General features: G+C 34.3%; 1 pseudogene; it reads right to left on the reverse strand.

Moving 5' to 3' along the window:
- Positions 1 to 4,165: 4,165 nt before the first annotated feature.
- On the reverse strand, positions 4,166 to 11,140 carry LOC107858320 (annotated as a pseudogene).
- Between the last annotated feature and the right edge of the window lie 2,824 nt (positions 11,141 to 13,964).

Genomic DNA, 13,964 nt, shown 5'->3' on the forward strand with positions numbered 1-13,964 from the left:
GAAGCAAATATATGAATCAATTACCCTCACCTTTTCTCTGCAAACTCAGACTCAACTCAAGGAAACAGTTTTCCTTAGATTATTTCTTTTCCATTCTCAGTTCTAGCCATGTAGTCATCTTTACATCATAACATTCATTCATGAATCAGTTCAGTCACTCACCAAGTTTTAGACTCAGTCATGTAATCATGTCTTCAGTTATGAATACCCAGCATGTAACCTCAATACCTCAGTGTTTCTCATCTTAATCAATCTCATTCGAGGATGAATATTCCTAGGAGGGAGATATTATAAGACCATGTAAGATCCTAGCTCATTTTAGCTTACTCTTGCATGTTAAAGGGATCCAAGACTTAGAATATTTCACTAAGTATTAAGACTTAGTCATTTCTAAAGCCCTCAACTTTGATGAATTTATTTTCGACCTTCCCAACATCAGAACGTTAATTTTTAAGTTGAATCATGATCGGGGTAGTCCATAGTTCATCTCGTGTGAGTTTTAAAATTTTTGAACCAGCGTAAGGACGTGTTTAGACGTCCAAAGTTAAAGCAGTGCGCGATGATACCGCGGAGCACGCTCCATTTCAATGCTCCAGAGCCTGCAGCGCACGCTCTATTTCTGTGCTCCAGAGCCCTCAGCGCACCCTCCTTATTTTTTTTAGCTTTTTGTTCTAAATTTTAAAGGGCAAATGGGTTATTTCCCTTCACCCAAGGGGTCCATAACACGAGATTAAAGCCCCTAAAAGCATATTTGGTCATATTTTACTCAAATTCTCTCAATTGAAAAGCATTCTCTCTCAAGAACAAACCCTAGCCCCTTCAAGATTCAAGCTCAAGTTTTAAGGAAACCACCAAGAACTTCACGAATTCTTAAATTAAGGTATGTTAGATGTTCATCCATGGGTCTTTTTCACCCATGAAATCCAAGAATCCATTTTAAGATTTAAATCATGAATTTACATATTCACAATGAATTATCTCCATGAATCGATATGAGTTTTGAGTTTTACAGGATGTTTACGAGTAATTGTTGTCAAGATTAAGCCTTGCATGATGAAATAATGATGTTTTCATGATAAATTCCTAATTTATGGTTTATTATAGTTTCCATGTGATTATTATATATTTTAAACTATTCTCATGCTTTAACTCATGACCCCCAAGTGTTTGATGAAATGCCTAAATTGTTAGATTATGAACAATGGTTACTTATTTTGCTTTTAAAGCTTTAGTATGTATCTACCGTTATTGTTATCGAGTCCTGGGGGTTATGAACTCGAAAATTTAGTTGTTTACATAGTTTTAGTATTTGTAGAACGATATCATATAAACCATATGTGTTATCCCCTAATGAGTTAATATGAGCAGTTTTTGGTTCAGTCATAATTAGTTCAATTCAGAAATTAGTGTTTTTCAGTTGAGAGTGAAACTTAGCACTGAGTGAACATAGGGATGGCGTCTCCCCCGCCAGTTAGGCAAGATCCATTTGTCTACCCCATCAGTAGGCTTGATACGTTAGTAGAAGTCCCTAGGTTCCATACCTACGACGCCACCGTAGACTTTGAGGGGTCCCCCGTCAGTTAGACATGACACTCTCATCCTTCGGGATATCATATTAGTGGATCCACACAACCAATGTTAGTACCCATGGCACGTTACTGACACCCTTCCAAGTAGGGTTACAGGTTGGACCCTGATAGTATATTGGGACATATCGGTTATAGCTAGCTCCCACAGTCTCATTCCAGTATTCAGTATAGAGTTCAGTTTCAGGCTTGCTTGACCATAGCATACAGTTATCAGTTGTTCAGTATCAGTATTTCAATATTGCAGTTTACAGACTATTTCAAAATCAGATTATATGCTTGGTCATGCATTCTCAAATTTTACAGCATTCACGCCTTCATATCAGTTATTTAGTTATCTCATGATGTTTAGTCATTATTTACTTCTCGCACATAACCCATGCATATCAGTCTAACCTTATCTACCATACCAGTGAATTCAAAGTACTAACTGCATACTCGTTTCTTGAGCTATGATATCTCATATCATAGGTTCGGAAGCTTAGGTTCCCGACCGCACTTAGCTATTCCAGCGCATCAATAGCAGCAGCAGTGGTAAGTCCTCATAATTTGAGGACTAATTATGTTTATTTTAGTATTTTATTTCAGTTAGACAGTTGGAGTTAGTTGGGGCCTATCCCATCAACTCTTATTCAGTCAGTTTTAGAGGCTTTCGTACACTTTCAGATAGTCAATCAGTTTGTCATTATTATTATCAATTTTCAGATGGTTGTTTTCAGGATTATAATTTCAGAGATATTTTAGTATTTAAACCTTATGGCGTTTTCAGTTTTCCGCATATGTGTATCTTTTATTATCAGTTTTATTCAGTGATCACAGCAGGTACCAGCTCATGGGTTAGCTTGTGGTCACTTGTGACCGTAAGCACCATGTGGCATCTAAGTTATACTCTCAGGGTGTTACAATAATAATAATAATTAGGTGATGTTTTTTCTTTTAGCGTATGTATTTTTATTTTTCTATAACATATCTACCTCCCTAATATATTTTGTTTTTGTTTAATGAAAAATTTATGCTTGGTCGAGTTTGACTTTTTAAATCATATTTAATTTTTATTCTGTCTATTTCTTCTTCTCAACAAACATGTCGATGGTTGTACTTAAGGAATAATTTTAGATCCAGTAGCAATACCAAGAGTTTTGCGTTCTTTCAATAGATGGACCATATGTTTAAACAGATTGGTCATCTGTTGGGTTTGTGGCTAGAACCGTATTGTGTTGCTCCAATAGATTACCCATCTGTTGCAACATATTGGTCATCTATTGGAGGAACACATTTCATTTTGATGAACTATATTGTGTTCTTCCAGTAAATGTCCATTTGTTGCAACAGATAGATAGTCTGCTGAAAATAATTTTGTGGTCTATTGTATTTAGTTCCTATTTTACCTCTTTTTATTGATGCACAAGTTAAGAAAAAAGATATTTTATATAATAAATAATAACATTTACGTTCACAACAATGAGTTAAAAATATTAAAGTCCATAACAAACAACAACACAAGTTTTTCTATTACAACTTGTGGTGCCTAAATAAAGACATTTGTTAAAAAAGTTAATAATGACATCATAATAAAATTAATAGTGATTTTGTAGTGCCGTAACATGAACTCTAATAGATGAGTAATCTATTGCAATCGGTGAATAATATGTTGCAACAGATGAATCACCTGTTGGTAATTCATGTTACAGTACTGTAGAACCTGAAGTTGATTCTAACACATGATTCATCTATTGAAAAAATTAACTCATATGTTGCAACAAATTATACATCTGTTGCAACAGATAAATAACTTGTTGGGATAGATTAGTTACCTGTTGCAACAAATGACTCATCTATTGGAATCGAGTTCAGGTTCTTTTGCAATAGGTGAGTAATCTGTGACAACAAATGACTCCTATATTACAACAGTAACTCATCTATTGCATTAGATGACCTGTCTATTCGATTCATGTTACAGCACTATAGAACCATAAACATGAATCCAACATATGAGTCTTCTATTGCAACAGATGAGTCATCTATCGCAACAAATAGTTCATCTATTGAAATAGATGAATCTTTTGTTGGGGTCATATTTATGGTTCTATCCATCATTTTACTTACCAGTGTCGCCTATGAAGTAATGCCAAAGTGATGTACGAAACTAAATTTGACCTAAAAAAAATTGGTCAAGTAACAGCAGTAGTGGTAACAACAACAGCAATGATAAACAAGAAGATAATGATGATAATGAAGAATAAGATGATGATAATGAAGAGCAAGATGATGAATAAAGAAGCAGCAACAACGAACAATAAAAATGTCGAAGAGAGAGAAAACAACAATAATGAGAGGAGAGAGAAAACACACGTTTTTATTCCCTCCATTTCTAGTTATATTAGGTCAACATTTGGATTAAAGTGTAAATTAAAAAACTTGTGGTCTATTCTCAAACTTTTTCAACTTTCTTAATCACTAATCAAGTAATTTTCACCTATACTCAATTATTAAAACTTGAGTCACCTACACCTCATTTTCAAACTCTTTTGTCACTTTTAGCTAAATTGCCCAGTAACTATATGAACAGATGAAATGTTTCAGCTGAAAGTTTTGGAGATCATATCATCGTCAAATGAAACATGACTTCAACATTTGAGGCAGTTTTATGAGCTACGTTTGACTAATTCATCCATCTAACAAAAAAGGATGAACAAAAGTCAAAACTTTACCCTACGACAACAAGAGACAAAGCACAACCAATAAATTTCTTTAACTTGGAAAAAAAATGGGAGTGACCCAGAATTCTGATCTAAACAATAACACTGACGGAAATGAAGTTAAAATACGTAACTTAAGAAAATAACAACTCCAAAATTACTACAAATGAAGTTCAAAAATTCCATAAAAAAAACCACAAACACTTCAAATTTTCTTCCAAGATGATATGATTCGAAAGCCGTCCCACTAAGATAAGAACTCTAGAAAATTTAGCGTTACCAGTAAATGCCGCATCCCAACTTAAACCGTCATACCAAAATCTATAATAAATTGACAACGTACTCATTTTCATTCTTGAAATTCAAGCGTAGTTAGACAAACTATTAATTATAAACATGTTACAACCTAAAAGTCTTTGAAGACAATAAGCCAGAAGGAACTTAAGAAGTATGTTTAATTCAGTATTCACTAATAATTGATAAACAACATGGCCCAAGTCAATAGTAATTGGCACTGATAAAGAACCCAATAAAGTATCATTTCTAACCAACATATCTTCCTTTCAGACTTTAAAGCTACATGGTAGAGAAGAGTGTGAAGATAACCTCAATAGAAGTTCTAGTTTTTCCAAAATAACGCAAATAACTTATAAAATAGACACATACCTATGAGTTCCTCAGTCTCCCTTTGAGTTTTCCTTAAGCTATCTTTCAATTCATGAATTCTGCTTTCTGCATTTTTTTCTGCCTCTAACCGAGCAGTGCGCTTATCCTCCAACTGCTTTTCAAGACTATGCATGTTATTGTTCATCTTAGATTCAAACTTTTAAATATGTAAGGAGAGGGCCGTAAAATGCTCAAGGGAACTATCTATGAATTCATAGAGCATCGCCAAATAAAGCTAGAATTAATTATAAGTTAACTAACTTTTATCTCATATAAAAATTTCTTGAATTAACTTTTAGCATTTAAAATAAAAGAATCTAATATTCATGCTTGACAATATTTTTGAATGCAATTTACAAATAAATTTCTCATTTAATAATATTCAATTAGTACCCTATCAAAATTTGCAAATTGGCTCTAGCAATAGAGTGTCGGAAGTAGAAATTGATATCAGGTATTGATGTAGTTTGTGAAAAATGATTTCTACAATTAATTGCTTGCAGAAACAAGAACATATTGTACCAAAACAGAAGCAATTTATCAATGTTACCTTTTTAGTCTGCTCTTCTCTGTGAAAATAGAGATTGGAATAGAATCGTATGTTCCACTGTTGTCTCACTGCCTGTTAGACATAAAGTATCTAAAAAGGGAATAAAAGAGAGGACAATCTAACAACATAAAATTATGAATTTAGGAGCTCAGAGAGCCTGCAAAAGCTTGTTTCTTCAAACTATAATTCTTAGCGTGCTAAACTTGCTCTAGCAAAAAGCAGTTGCAAGTAACACACTCACTCTAAACTAACTATTGATTATAGTTACAGGCTAAATCCAACAAATCACTGGACATACAATGACCTGAGTATTTTATATTGCACTGACAACTGATGTTTTCAAATGATAATGGAAGCAAAATGTGTCGACAGTGGTACCTACCAATTCAGTTATTTGCCTATGTTGATCCTCGAAAGATCACTTCTGTAGTTGTTCCTTCAACTCAATTACCTCTTGCTTTAAATCTCCAAGCAAACAATTAACCTCCACCGAGTCATTATGAAGTTCCATCTTCTATAAATAAGAAGAGATGACGAGATACCCTCATAGCTCCCTTTTCTTTACAAAAACTAATGCGTAATATGGAATGAAATCCAACCAATTACAAATTGATTCATACATTACCTTTACTTCCTCGAACAAGTCATTTGTATATGGTTTTCCACTGTTCTTTTGTACAACCATATTCACATGGAAAAGAAGTTCTCTCAGTTGTTCAATTTTTTTCATCGAATCAGTTGTCTTATTGTCAAAAAGCACTAGTCTATTTCCACACATCTTAAGAACTTCCTGTAATAGTAGGAAGAATTATTTTTTGAAGAACCTGCACACTCTTGTGAAAAAATAAAATAAAAAAAAAGTATGAACATTCTTTTCTACTTCATCCCACAAACTAAAAACTTTTCTTGCCTGAGACATGGTTAAGGTAGGAAACACAACAAGCCAATGAAAATTCTTCTTTAGCTGAATAGATCAAGAAATCGTCCAAAATTGGAACAAAATAAAGAAACCTTTTGAGTAGATAAATGCTAAAATGCCCGTATATTATTTAGTAGAATCAGTCAGCTAATTCCAAAGGCTATGGTACAAATATATCCGCCAGTAAATCTCTACATATTATTTTACCTTTAAATTCTCAGGGCAGGAATGATTTAAGTGATCATTCAAAGAGCAGTTGTCTTCGAGCTCATCCCCTCCAGTGAAGACCACAATCATATAGTCACTAATTTTGTTTCCAAAGAACTGACTAAAGTATTGGATAGCAGCTTGTACTTCTTTTGAAAAGTGAGTTCGTAGAGACAAAATGAAAAGAGCAGCATGGATGCCATCATCGGCCAAATCAACGATTTAACAATTTAATTTCCAACTAATTCAGATTCAGCTGTAAAATCAAATCCTATAATTCCCATAAGGCACAAACTAAGTTATCAGTAACTTTACAGATTACCTGACGGATATAAGAAATAGAGAAGCAAGATTGAACAAAATCATGTTATGTGTACTAAGAAAATTTCCGATGGTGGTATGTTTTTTCCCATATCATAAGAAATTCTTTCTGCAAATGTAATCTACTTAGCCCATTTTGATGCAAAGAGACCATATACAGTGGCATGTCTAGAAATCAATATTTTGATAAAGGGTAAATTTATAGCTATACAAACTATATTAATCCAAGAATCTAATGCTTTATAGACATTTGCAACCAAACAACATGTTTTAACTTTGGACACATTTAAAAGAAAAATTTGTAAATAGCCTAAAACAGTGTAAGATTCTGTGTCTGATTGTAGAAAATAGTAGAATAAAGGCGTAATTGGGGAGACCTTTTGCTAGCCCAAAATCATTAACTAAGATCAAAAGATTCAAATAAAGAAGAAGAAGCTAGAAAAGAAAAATTGATTATGGAAGAAGACCTCTTGAATTGGATTGTTTTGAGTTCTTCTTTAGTTGGTTACAAATACCTAATGTCATCCCCTATCTATACTTGTGCAGGGATAATTCTAGATACTACAAATCTATAGTGTTGTTCTATGTTCTTCCATGAAATTCTTCCTCAAATATCTAGCACCATCTAATATCTAGATCTTTCTGAAATACACATATGAAATAACTATACTATCTTTTTCTAGATTATTCTACCTAGAATTACCTAGAATATCTAGTTATTTCTTCAACATGATTATTCTAGAAATTACACTAGATATTCTAAAAATTTTACTAGAAAATCTATGTTATCCAAAAAATCAACTTTAATATTTTTCACACTACCCCTTAAAGTGATTTTTGGGAAGCTACCCTGTAATACCCCGAAAAATCCAACTCAATATTAGCTCTATGTTTCAAGCTCATGCATAGTAAATCATGGTTTTTTGGTAGTTTCATGATCAAGTTTTATGTGAATTAAGGTCTCAAATATGTCCTAGCTATTGTGTGAATCAAAACATTCCTTACCGATTGAATTCTTGAGAAGGATATTGGTATCGTCAACTTCAAACAAGCATATCTCTCATTATACTATGAATTTTTGATCCTTTGACCTACCAATGGATATATAATTTAATAAGCTTTCGATCGATATCAAATTTGCTTAAAACAGACACCCGGTGAAGAAGTTGTGGCTATTTTAAGTTTTTGCTGTAAGACGAATGCCATTTCAGTGCATGGTACGTCGCCGGAGGCCAAAATGGCACTCGTCAATTTACATAAAGCCTCAGCGATATCCCCTCTTTGTGCCAATCTTCCAGGTCACAATAATTGGAATTTTACCAAGCTCCGCATAGCGCGGGGCCCTAAATCGGGATAAATTTTGCCTAGTTTTTAGTTTTCATTTTAAACTCCTCAAGGGCAATAAGGTAACTTCACAAAACCCTATATATACTATTAAAACACGGGATTGAATCCCCAAAGCAATCCTTTACATTAATTTTATCAAAATTCACTCAAGAATAGTTAAGAACAAGTCTAGGGTTTCCATTGGGGTTTCAAGCTTCAAGCAACTTCAATCGTAGATTCCACGAATTCTTAATCTAAGGTATGCATAGTGTTCATATATGGATCCAATCCATTCATAGAGGTCAAGAACCATGTTTTTAGATGTTATTTTGTAAACTTTTTGTGGTAATATAAGCATGTACATGTTGATGATTGTTGTTTAAGTTTCAAAATGATATCTAAAGATGTTTTCATGAAATATATGTGGTTGTTAGTTGAAAAACATGAACTTTAGGTGGTTTGATGTGATGCAAGTATGAAATCCACCTATGCTTTAAAGAATGCATGGAAGGTGTTTGATAAAATGACTAGGATGCTAGAAACCCATAATTACATGATTCCATGATATCTAAATGACAAGTCCATATTAGCTATACACTTCCATATGAATTTCCATGTTATTTATTTGTTTTTGTTGTTGTGGCATGAAGCATGTATGATAATGGAAATATGAATTATATACACGAAATGTATCCATGCTCTCCCTACCATGTTGAGATGTGAATAAATACATGAAGTATACTATCCCCTACTTATAATATTGTGAATTATGGACTCTAATCTTGTGATCAAGTCATGTCATGTGTGTCAGTTTCCTTCTATCGAGTCCTGGGGGTATTTGTACCCAAAAAAAATATAGTTGTGTGCCTAGAGCCATGTCATGTGCCACGATAAATCTCAGTCAAGCTATACTCTATAGAACTCAGTCAGTCATGTGACTCAGGAAACATCAGAAATCTCATTATCTCAGTTAACTCTCATATAATAGTAATACTCCGTTAGTCAACGAATGTCAGTTATTCAGTCCATGTACAGCCAGTTTAATCATGTTTAGTCTCTTCAGATGGGAGTAGAATTTAGCACCGAGTGAACCCAAGGATGGGAACTCACCTGCCAGTTCATGGTGTGGGTACCTGCCAAATAAGGATCACTTACAACTGTCCTTACTAGTGGCGCGGTATTGACACCTTTCCAGTCGGGGCAGATATTGGACCCCAGCTTAGCCGTAATAGTATACATGGGGCATGTCGATTAAACAACTACCTCCCACAGTTTCAGTATCAGTCTCAGTAAAAGAACTCAGACAGTTCTTCAGATATAAGTATACCAGGACTGGTAGATACAGTCAAAATTCAATTATAGAACGGGACTCAGAGAATTCTACCAGATTTAGGACTGTCAGACACAGTTGCTCATGTTATCAGAACTACAGTTTCAGTCATGTATTAGCGTACAGATTTAGTTACCACATACTCACGATCTCAGTTACTATGTATGTATATTTGTACTCTTACGTTCATATCAATCAGTCAGTTAGCATTATTCATGTATGTAAACTCTTTGCATTAGCCTACCTCACTCGTATACTCAGTACTCCAGTTTTACTGATGCATTTATGCTATAGTGCTTTCTTTTCATTTTACACCATAGGTCCAGAACCACAAGTTCCAGACCAGCAGTAGCTTTCCAATCTCAATGTTGCAATGAGTCCTCATCCATTCGAGGATAATATGATTTGATTTATTCATTTATTACTTCAGTTCAGTTTTACGAAGTTAGTTGGAGACATATTCCTTCAACTCCTGATTCAGACAGTACTTAGAGGCTTTCAGACTTAGTCAGATTTACCTATTAGATTCAGTATTCAGTTTTATATTCAGTTGTTTTGGGTACTCATTATACCCCATGGATGTTACTATATCTCTTCAGTTGAATCTTATGGCCTACATGTTTAGGTTTTCCACGTATTATATGTATATTATGCAGTGTACAGGTACAGATATCAGTCATGGGTTAGCTTGTGGTCCCTCGGGGTCATGAGCACCGTGTAGCATTTTGATTCAAAAAATCGGGGCATTATATACCCTAAACTTGTTACAAAAGAGCTTAATCGAATCTTTTGAACATGCCTTGGTGAAGATCTCAATAATATTTTCTTAATTCCTCTTCCTTCTTGATGTGATAAAGGTTTCCCATCAGTAATTTAGCCTGCAAAGAAACATGAAGACTTATTGACAAAATTTTCATCCTTGTAAAGGGTTAGGTTGGTAATATTTCTTTGTGGTTTTTGTGAACCACGTAAAATGTCTCCTTGTTTAATTTTCTAGCTCCCCCTTTCTCTTAACTTCCCGATAGTTGTACTATCTAGAGAAACATCTTTGATTGATAAGTTTGGTACTCCAATAATCAAGATCTTAGAACATGCTCCTTCTGATACAACTCTGTGATACAAGGAGTTTTCATCTATACCATCCTTCTCAATTGATTTGATGACAATCTGATCATCAATTTTTCCTGAAGCCTCGACACTATAATAGGATCATCCACTAGATTTCATTTCTACCTCTTCAATATTGTATGTCTCTCCATCTGAAACTGAGACTTTTCTTTCAACTTCATCATTCATTTAATCCTTAGCTTTCTCATCAACTTCTAATATTTTCTCTGCATCGATGATTGACTTTGATACGATAGATGATTGATTAGTGACTTTAAATTTTAGTACATCTATCTTAATGCCTTCTCTGATAAAGTCATCACTGGCATATAGTGTTTCAGACACCGTCTGCTCAGGTTCTATTTCAACATCTTTCACATTCAGACTTGTATTGCCAATTTCAGCATCTGCTTTTTTGACAGCTACCATGTGTCCATTCTAAACGTCTTCAGTATCCTCTTGCTTTTTATCGGTGCCTTCCTGCTCCACATGATGGGTCGTATCAGATCTGATCCAATCTCTTTCCAAATTTATGGAAGCCAAGGCATCTATTGCTCGTCTCTCAACTGTTAAGCATCGTCTCCAGTCTTCTTCTTCAACAACTTTAGTTTGAGCCATGTTACACTCCGTGGCCCAGCAATATCTTTTTATGTATCCTTCTTTGCCACACTAATAACATCTGAGAGGTTTTCTATTGTAATTGTTAAAGGACTTTTCCTTTTTTCCAAGCAAACTCGAACTATCTAAGAATTAAGAGTGAGGCATATATTTTATTTTTCCTTTAACATTCCTCTTGTCAGCTACAAGAGCATTTTTTCCCCTTTCTTTGATGTCGAAAACTACACTAGCATCTCACATATACCCCTTACAGTTAAAGAGAAGAGGAAAGAATAAGAGAGAAATCAAAAATCTTCATTGATGGAGAAGGAAAATACAGTTATTCAATATCTAATATAAGTGACTTAGGAGCTATTTATAGAGTAGAACCAATCCTTCTAGAATCATTTAGAAGCTACCTAGTTGTCACCCTTTTAGCTAGCTGAGCTGGCAAGTTATTACAACCAACTTCAACCAGCTCATCCAATCGGTTAGGCAATGCAACAGTAACCAATACAACAATGAAACGGCAAAAATGTTAACTACTAACTGTTTTAACTAATGCTAACTAATGTTGCTAACTGATGCTAATTTGTACAATCTCAACACTTCTATAATCTCAACATTTGAAAAATTCACCAGCCAATTGTTTGGCTAGTACCTCCTGTGACGACAACAAATTCTCAAATTCCTCCAAGGATGGTTGTTGATCTCATCCCTAAATTGATGTCACAAAGGGAATATATTCTGATTTCAAACCACGAATAATGTTTTTTTTTATTTGTGTTTATGAGATCGCCTCATTCGAATTTAATAAAGAGATCTCAGCACATAAATTCTTAATTATCCTTAAGAAATACTTGACAATAGAAAGATTACCGTGGTTGGCGTTAGCCAATTTATTCTCCAATATCTGTACCCGAGATTCATTTTTCTTGTTGAATGATTGATTGAGGGTCCTCCATATTTCATGGGCTGATTTGCACCTTATAACATGATTGAATAAGCTAGAGGATATGGATCTCTTCAAAATGAACTCCACCTTCGCATTAGTCTGCTTTCATTTCTTAAATGCACCATTATTTTTTGGTCTGTTGTCATGAGGACTTATGTTACTTCCATTGACAATATCCCACAAGGTATGATTCCATACATGTCTTTCATACCTTCTAATTGGACTGGTTTAACAACTCTATTCCCAGTCCATTACCACGACCGCTAAAATCCATAGAGAGGAATTAGTTGAATACATCACTAACCCGATCTTGAATAAAATTCAGAAGCCAACGTGTAGATATGGCTCTGATACCATGTAGAAAATAGCATAAGAAGGGTATAATTGGGGAGACCTTCTGCTAGCCCAAGACCGTTAACTAAGATCGAAAGATTCAACTAAAGAAGAGGAAGCTAGAAAAGAGAACTTGATTATGGAAGAAGACCTCTTGAATTGGATTGTTTTGAGTTTTTTCTTTGGTTGGTTACAAATGTCTAATGTCATCCCCTATTTATACTTGTGTAGGGATGATTCTAGATACTACAAATCTCGAGCGTTCTATGTTCTTCCGCAAAAATCTCCCTCAAATATCTAGCACCATCTAATATCTAGATCTTTTCTAAATACATATATCAAATAACTATACTATTGTTTTTTAGATTATTCTACCTTGAATTACCTAGAATATCTAGATATTTCTTCAACAAGATTATTCTAGAAATTACACTAGATAGTCTAGAAATTTTACTAGAAAATCTATTCTATCCAAAAAATCAACTTTAATATTTTTCACACTGATGTTTCTTAATCTTGGGATGGATCCTTAGCTCTTGTTTGGATGGTGGTTTTCCACGGTATGGTATGGTAGGGTTAGCAAGGAAACCATGTTTGTATTGATTGTTTTTTAAATGACATGGTATGGTATGGTATGGTTCCATGGTTACCGAACCATGAAATCTCTCAATTTTCAGAACCACCAATTTGGTGGTATCCCATGGTTTTATTCTTTTTTTTTCAATTATGTCCTTGTATAATATTCTTTAATCCCATTTTACCCTTCACCCTATATAACTATTAACCCTAATATATTTATATTTTTACGCTTTTCTGCTTACCTCTCCTCTGCTTTTTCCGTACTCCTCTAGTTGTTCTTCATCTTCCACCTTCTATTCTTCTATGATCATTCTCTCAAGTATGTCTTTTTAAACTTTAACTGCTTATTATTTTCTCAGGTTTGATTCTATTCGTAGTTAGGTGGATTATAACTGCGCATTGTTGCTAATACCTGTTACTTCAATTCCTTTATTTATCTTGCTATTTACTGCATGATTAATTTCCTTTATATCCTGCTTTGATCACACTTTTTTGAGTTGAGGGTCTTGGAAACCACCTCTCTACCCTACAAAGGTAAGGGGTAAGGTCCGCGTACGTCTTACGATCTCTCGAGACTCTACTTGCTCCGTATAGGACTGAGTAGCTTACCACAAATTAATATAAGGGTCTTTGTTTAGGTCCTTTTCGAATCCCGCCCATAACGTAGCTTTTAATGTGACTTGCAATAGACTTTCTACAATTAGGCTGTGCGGGACTAGCAACAACTAGTGATTAATGTAAGCATCTTTAACTTATATCATGTAAATAAAGGTTATAGATTATTTAGAA

This window comes from Capsicum annuum, chromosome 1 (assembly GCF_002878395.1).
Source record: "Capsicum annuum cultivar UCD-10X-F1 chromosome 1, UCD10Xv1.1, whole genome shotgun sequence".
Taxonomy (NCBI): Eukaryota; Viridiplantae; Streptophyta; class Magnoliopsida; order Solanales; family Solanaceae; genus Capsicum; species Capsicum annuum.